This window comes from Lycium ferocissimum, chromosome 6 (genome assembly GCF_029784015.1).
Source record: "Lycium ferocissimum isolate CSIRO_LF1 chromosome 6, AGI_CSIRO_Lferr_CH_V1, whole genome shotgun sequence".
NCBI classification, from domain to species: domain Eukaryota; kingdom Viridiplantae; phylum Streptophyta; class Magnoliopsida; order Solanales; family Solanaceae; genus Lycium; species Lycium ferocissimum.
The window spans coordinates 48,730,687-48,739,088 of NC_081347.1; positions in this window are offsets into that span (position 1 = coordinate 48,730,687).

Below are 8,402 nucleotides of genomic sequence, written 5' to 3' on the forward strand. Positions count from 1 at the left end.
CTCGTGGCCTTTTGAATCCACAACCCTCGCTACTGCCTTTGCCTTTCAGGTTTGCCCAAGGGCTCGGTGGCCTCGAGGCCCGAATCGGGAACCACTCGTCCTGCACCGTCATTCGGGTTCGACACGGCGGGTTCTTCCCGTGTCCTTGATGATGCCGCCAAAAGAAAGAGGACCTCCGAGAAGGCGCCGACACCAAAAAGGAAGAAGGCACGGAGTGTCGCCCGGTCATCGAGGGAGGAGGCCGAGCCCGACATCGTCGTTCGGAGGGTCGGCCCGGTCCCTTCTGTGGCCCCAATTCCGGAGGAGGCGGCCTCCGTTCAGCCCATTCCTTCTATCGGCGAAGGCCCGTTGGTTCCTGCCCCACACTCAGGGTGTGGGAAGAAATACTTTCACCGGTCCCTCTTCGGTCGATTGACTTTGTCGACATTTCAGGTGAAACTTCTTCGGAGGATACTCCCCTGCAAAGGAAAAGACCCGGGGAAGCGGTAGCTGCCGAGGCCGGTGAAAGGGCAGCGGGAGAACCGGAGATCGAGGCCCCCACAGGTGTCCGTCCATCTTCCGGGTACGAGCCTGCCGTGACTGGCCTTTGCCGAAAACATTGAGGCCGCTCCAAGTTCCTCCACTCCAGCTCATCGTGTGGATGATTTTGATGACATGTTCTCGGGGACTCCCCCCGCTTCTTGCGAAGCAGCGGGCTTCGGTCACCTCCCTATTCCTCGGGTCACTAGGCCGGCCAACCGAGCATCCGAATCTGGCGCTAGGGACAGTTTGGTGAACGTTTTCCCAGCCCCGAGCGTGGAACCTCGGAGGACCCGATCAGCAGTGGTCACTGTCCCCGAAGACTTTAGCTTCTTATCACGCCCAGTGGGCGTTGCGAGCTATTTGCGTCCCCTTGTCTCGGATTCGGACAAACGCAAAATGACCGGGGTCACTTGGCAGTGCCTTATCAACGAGGGTATGCACGCGGGCAACCGGTAAGATTCTTAACCACCCTTATACATTCTATTCTCGAGAATGCCATCCCTTCTTCGCCTAAGTCCTTTGGTTTGTCTTATCGCGAGAGCGTGGTCTTTGGTCAACGAGGCCTTCATCCGTGCCCGGCCACGAGATGATGACCTCCGGGGCCACAACTCGATGCCCGGGGCCGGGGAGACGGAGAAATATCAACACCTTCTTCGGCGAGGGAGGGAGAGTTGAGCCGGGTGGCCGTGCTAGCCAATCTTCGCCCGAGCTCGATGCGGTTGGAGGAGAACCGTCGTTTGGCGAGCGACACAGGCCGCCATGACCGATTATAACCGGAGTCTCGAGGCCGACAAGATCGCCCTTGGCGGGATAAAACCCAATTCTCTCGGTTGGACGAACTCGAGGCCACGGTTTCCCAACTTCGGGGAGAGAGGCGGGACTCGGTGAAGGTTGATGCCACGGGCTTGTCCGAGAGGAACCGGCGACTCGAGTCGAGGGCGCCTTGTTCAACGAGCGCGATTTTCATTTTTTCTTGAGAATTTTGGAGGAAAGAGCCGAGGAGCGGGCCCGGATATGTGAGGGTATTAGAACCGAACTCGAGGGGGCGAATAAAGCCAATGACAGCCTTAAGGCCAAGTTGGATGCGGCCAACCATGTGAAAGATGACCTCGAAAGAAACCGGGCTCATTTAGAAGCCAAACTGGCCAAGGCTGAAGCCGATTTGGAGGAAGCATGGAGAAGTGTGGAGGCGGCCGAGGCTCATACCGCTATTGTCGCCGAGTATGAGAAGTGGAAATCTCGGCGCCTCACCCTCGAGCAAGTTGAGCACGGCCTCGAGAACCTTCCGGCCCTGATACTAGAAGCCAAAGGGATGGAGGAGAAGGCCAACCGCGCTCTCGGGTCCGAGTCAGATGACTCCGAGCGGACCGAGTCCGAACATTCATCCTCCTCTAGCCATGCCGGATAGTGTAGAGCCATTACTTTGGCATCTATCTTTTTATTTTTCATTTTCATAGAACTTTTCATTTTTCTTTTTCTCGATGTAAAGAACATCGATTGTATATAAATGAAAAGTGTATCTTTCCAGCTTCTTTGTTTGAATGTTCGTCATTATCTTTACTGCGATTGTTGGTCCGTTTTCACGGTAAGGTGACTCGTGGTCACCGATTCATCATGCTTGTTCGGTTTTTTACCCGACTCTTCGAGAGTTCGGTCGTCTCCGAATTTCGAGGGCCGTTTTACCAGAGTCGACATTTTACTTCGGCTTTGTTTTAGGGCCGGTGTCTTTTCAGCCTTGGCTAATAAAGTGGCAGCCCCCGTTTGGGGGTCTTGTCGAGTTTTTGGTCGGTTGCCTTTGCTATTTTGTAGAGTACAATTTAACAGGAAGTTGCTAACTTTGACAGCTTTTGACAACTTTGCTTCTGTAAAACGTTTGTACATATGAGAGTTTTAACTCTTTCTTCCTTTGCCGTAGCAAGTGTAAAGATGGGACACGATTCATTATGATCGTTTGGTCCTTACATTGGAGAGTCGTGCCGGTGGTGGCCGGGCCTTATTTTGCCGTAGCAAATTTTGGATGGGACACGATTCATTATGATCGTTTGGTCCTTACAGTGGAGGCTGTGGCCGGTGGCCGGGCCTTTGTTTTGCCGTAGCAAATGTTGAATCTTCCTGTCCACTTTAATCGGTGTCGTCGTCGGTGTGGGCACGGTACTCCCCCAGCACTGATCCGAGCCTTGAGGCCGGGTGAGTGCTGTTATTTTCCTCCGGGTGAGTGCTCGTTTTGCCCTTCATACTTGTTCAGTAACACGTTGTACTTGTTGCCTCATTAAAAACCTCGTCGGAAAACCCTTTTTGGGACAAAACCGTACTAAGGAAAAGAGTGCAACACGTGTTTTCAGGCCTAGATTCTATTTTCCATCCGTTCTCGACTTCCTGCAAAAATGAGAAAGGTTAATGAGAGAATATGGCCCATACCTTAGCAGTAGTATCTCTTTAGGTGAGCCACGTTCCAGTTGTTGCGTAGTCGTTGCCCGTCCATTGATTCTAACTGGTACGATCCTTTGCCCGTTATACCGGTCACCTTGTACGGGCCTTCCCAATTCGGACCCAGTTTCCCCTCGCTGGGGTTTTTGGTGTGCAAGGTGACCTTTCGAAGCACTAAGTCCCCCACTTGGAAATGCCGGAAGCGGGATCTCCGGTTGTAGTTCATCCGCGAGGTCAAGTTTCACGGCCATGGCTTCCTCGTTCGACTCCCCGGTGGAGTACCTGAAACGGAGAGTCGGTTCACCGACCTCTACGGGGATAAGAGCTTCGGCCCCGTAAACCAACGAGAATGGAGTTTCTCCGGTGCTCGACTTGGACGTGGTCCTGTAAGCCCACAACACTCTCGTAATACGTCTTTCCAACGGTGCTTCGACGCTTCAAGCCTCTTCCTTAGACTTTGGATTATTGTTTTGTTCGTGGATTCCGCCTGTCCGTTGGCGCATGGGTGATACGGGGTTGATACGATTTTCTTGATCTTCAATCCTTCGAGGAAACCGTTGACCTTGCTGCCCACGAACTGAGGGCCGTTATCACAAGTTATCTCGGCGGGGATGCCGAAACGGCAGATGATGTGATCCCATATGAAGTCGATCACTTCCTTCTCTCTTATCTTTTCGAAGGCCTGTGCTTCAACCCATTTAGAAAAATAGTCAGTCATAAAAAGAATGAAACGGGCCTTACCTGGCGCTTGGGGTAGCGGGCCCACGATGTCCATTCCCCACTTCATGAAAGGCCAGGGTGAGACCACCGAGTGCAGTAACTCCCCGGGCTGGTGAATCATCGGGGCGTGTTTCTGGCACCCGTCGCACTTTCGGACGAAATTCTTAGAGTCTTCATCCATCCTATTCCAATAATAACCGGCCCTGATGATTTTGCGGACCAGAGCTTCGGCACCGGAGTGGTTGCCACAGGTTCCTTCGTGGACCTCTCTCAATACATACTCCGTTTCGCCGGGGCCCAAACATTTAGCCAGTGGGCCGAGGAAGGAGCGTCGATACAACTGGTCATCCACTAAGCAAAAGCGTGCAGCCTTGGTCCGTAGCGACCGTGATTCTTTCGGGTCATTTGGAAGTTTACCATCGCGCAAGTAGTCGATGTACCGGTTGCGCCAATCCCAGGTCAAGCCCATCGTACATATTTCGGCGCGCCCGGTCTCTATGGCCGTGTTTGTCAGGTATACTGTTGAGCCGAGGTTGACTTCCTCCCCATTAACCGAGGATCCTAAATTTGCCAAGGCGTCGGCCTCGCTGTTCTGCTCCCTCGGTATGTGCTGCACGGTCCATTCTCTAAATCTGTGAAGTACCACTTGGGCTTTCTCGAGGTACCTCTGCATCCGTTCGTCCTTGACCTCGAAAACACCATTCACCTGGTTTGCGACCAAGAGCGAGTCGCATCGAGCCTCGATGAATTCGGCTCCCATGCTTGAGCCAACTCCAAACCTGCAATCATAGCCTCATACTCGGCTTCATTGTTAGTCAATTTAGCGGTTCTAATTGACTGCCGAATGATATCCCCGGCCGGACTTTTGAGGACGATTCCCAGCCCGGAACCTTTAAGGTTCGAGGCCCCGTCCGTATGTAGAGTCCAAATGCCGTGGTTCTTCCCGAGGTCGACGGAGTTCCTTCTCGACCTCGGGGACCATAAATGGGCAAAGTCGGCTACGAAGTCGGCCAAGACTTGGGATTTAATGGCCGTTCGGGGTTTATATTCGATGTCGTACCCGCTAATTTCTACGGCCCATTTTGTTAACCTACGGACAGCTCCGGTTTATGCATGATATTTTTCAAAGGGTAAGTGGTCACAACACGTATAGGGTGGCATTGAAAATAAGGTTTGAGTTTTCTGGAGGCGCTTACCAATGCTAACGCCAATTTTTCCAAATGAGGATATCGGGTTTCTGCATCCCCCAAAGTTCTACTCACATAATAGACAGGGAATTGCGTACCTGATTCCTCTCGGACCAAAACGCCACTCACCGCTACTCCGGAGACAGCTAGGTAGAGGAAAAGCGGCTCGTCGGCCTTCGGTGTGTGCGACGAACGGGGGGGCTGGTCAAATACCTTTTCCGCTCTCGTAGAGCCTCTTGACACTCCGGTGTCCAAACGAAGTCGTTCTTTTTTCTGAGCAAAGAGAAAAAACGGTGGCATTTGTCGGAGGACCTCGATATGAAGCGACTCAGTGCCGCTATTCTCCCGGTGAGCCTTTGTACCCCTTTTATGCTGTTCACGACCTCGATATCCTCGATGGCTTTGATTTTGTCCGGGTTGATTTCGATCCCCCGGTTCGAGACCATGAAGCCCAAAAATTTGCCGGACCTCACCCCGAAGGCGCACTTCTCCGGGTTAGCCTGTTGTATCGCACATCGAAGGTTTCCTGCAAATGCTTTAAATGGTCCTCTGTTTCCAGGGACTTAACAACCATATCATCAATATAAACTTCCATCGTTTTTCCTATATGTTCTTCGAACATTTCGTTAACTAGGCGTTGGTAAGTTGCACCAACGCCTAGTTATAACTTTAAATGGTCCTTTCTTCCTTTCCGTAGCAAGTGTAAAGATGGGACACGATTCATTATGATCGTTTCATCCTTATAAACTTCCGTATCGTTTTCTTTATACGATTCATTATGAACATTTGTTAACTGGCGTTGGTAAGTTGCCACCGGCATTTTTAATCCGAAAGGCATGACGTTATAACGATAAGTCCCATATCGGGTTATGAAGGATGTCTTCTCTTGATCCTCGGGTGCGTCGGATTTGGTTATACCCGGAGTAAGCGTCGAGAAAACTTAGCATTTCATGTCCGGCCGTAGCATCGATCATTCTATCGATGTGCGGCAACGGGAATGAATCCTTCGGGCATGCCTTGTTTAAATCTTTATAATCGACACACATCCGAAATTTATTACCTTTTTTGGGCACCACCACCACATTAGCGAGCCAATCCGGATATTTCACCTCCCGGATGGAACCCATATTTAAAAGCTTTGTTACCTCGTCTTTGATGAAGGCATGCTTTGACTCCGACATGGGCCTCCTTTTTTGCTTCACCGGGGAGAACTTACCGTCCAAGCTGAGTTTGTGTGAAGCTACTTCTGGTGATATACCTGTCATATCTATATGCGACCATGCAAAACAATCGGCGTTAGCTCGAAGAAACTCAATTAATTTGTGCCTGAGCTCCGGGGTAAGCCCCGTGCCCAGGTATACCTTTACCGGTAGGTAGGAACTCGAACAAAATGATGCGCTCCGGCTCCTCTATGGTCGACTTGGTTGCGTCCGAGTCGTCTGGCGTGACAAAAGATCGGGGCATCCCGAAGTCATCCTCTCCGTACTCCGATCCGCTCCGATATTCTTTGATTGCTATTGGGGGCTTCCTCTCCCGGTTACACCCTTTTTTCCCTGAGCCGGTTCCTCAGGCCGGGGCGCTGATTCTTCCACAGCGAACATCTCCTTTGCTGCGGGTTGCTCACCGCGGACGGTTTTCACTCCCTCTAAGGTGGGGAACTTCAGCATTTGATGCAATGTTGAAGGCACCGCCCTCATGCTATGTATCCAAGGTCTTCCCAACAACGCATTGTACTTCATGTCCCCTTCGATTACGTAGAACAGGGTCTGTTGAATGGTGGCCTCAATGTTTACGGGCAGTGAGATCTCCCCTTTTGTGGTTTCGCTCGCCATGTTGAACCCGCTGAGTACCCGGGTTGCCGGTACGATTCGATCGAGCAGTCCTAATTGTTCGACCACTCTCCATCGAATTATGTTGGCTGAGCTACCTGGATCAATCAAGATACGTTTAACCATAGTTTTAAAGATAAGTACAGAAATTACCAAAGCGTCATTGTGCGGTTGAATGACGCCCTCTGCGTCCGCGTCGTCGAAGGAGATGGAAGCTCCGGATAAATGATCTCGGGTACGTTTTTCCCGAACAATGGAGATCTTTGTCCGCTTCATTACCGGACACCTAGGGACGTCAATCCCCCCGACTATCATATTGATCACATGCTGGTGTTCGACTGGTTCGATCCTTCGATGAACTTCTCTCTCCTTATAATGGCTTTTGGCTCGTTCACTCAATAGTTCTCGTAGGTGGCCGTTTTTCAACAACCGGGCTACCTCTTCTCTCAACTGGCGGCAATCCTCAGTTTTGTGACCGTGAGTTCCGTGGTATTCACAAACCATGCTCGGATCCCGTGTCCCGGGATCTGTCCTTAGTGGCTTCGGCCACCGAACGTCCGAAACAAGATCCGAGGTACTGACGTTGAAGTTGTACTCCGAAATCCTTGGAGGACCTTTATTTCTGGCCGAACTCCCGGTGTCGCTTCTGAACGAGGGCCCCCGACTGTTTGGCGGGCGCGTGTCCATTCTGCTACCCCGACCGGAGAGGCGGCTCGGGCCTTCCCTTGATTTTTCCGTCTTAAAATTTGATCGCTCCGGGTGCGAGTATGGCCGAAACCTTTCTTTAGTTGATTCGGACTTCGCTTCGTAACCCTTCCTCGGTTTCTCGAAGCTTCTGTTCATCCTTGACCTTACCGGAGAGAGCTCGAGCTGGTCATCCTCCACCCGAATCTTCGACTCATACCGATTGTGGACATCGGCCCATGTTACGGCCTCGTATTCCAGCAAGTTTTCCTTCAACTTGGCCGAGGCAACCGAGCTTAGCATATTGAGCCCCTTTGTGAAAGCTTGTGCGGCCCATTCTTCCGGCACCGGGGGTAATTCCATCCGTTCCCTCTGGAACCGGGTGACGAACTCTCTCAGTAACTCATCGTCCCTTTGTGTGATCCGGAAGATGTCGGCCTTGCGGGCCTGTACCTTGATGGCACGGCGCGCCTTTACGAAGGCGTCGGCCGGATTTCGAACGAAGTGATCGAGTGCTCGGGTAGATGGTCATACCACGTCAGCGCTCCCTTCGACAGCGTTTCGCCAAACTTTTCAGTAGTACCGACTCAATTTCGTCTTCTTCCATATCATTGCCCTTTATGGCGCAGGTATATGAGGTCACGTGCTCGTGCGGGTCCGTGGTGCCGTCGTATTTCTGGATGTCGGGCATTTTGAACCTCTTCGGGATCAGTTTCGGGGCCGCACTTGGTGGAAAAGGCCTTTGGATGTACCTTTTCGAATTCGGCCCCTTCAGCAAAGGCGGGGCCCCCGGTATCTGGTCCACCCGAGAGTTATATGTCTCAACCTTCTTCTCGGTCGAATCCACCCGTTTTGCCAAAGTCTCAAGCATTTTTAGGACCTCGGTGGAAGAACCGGCCCCAGAATCGTTGCTCTCGACCACCCGCTGTTCGTTTCTTCCGCTTTCCACTGTACCCTTGGCCTTTTCCGGCCCAACTTCCCCTTGTCCGCCTTGTAACCGGGCAATCGCCATTCCTTGCTCGGCAATTGCTGT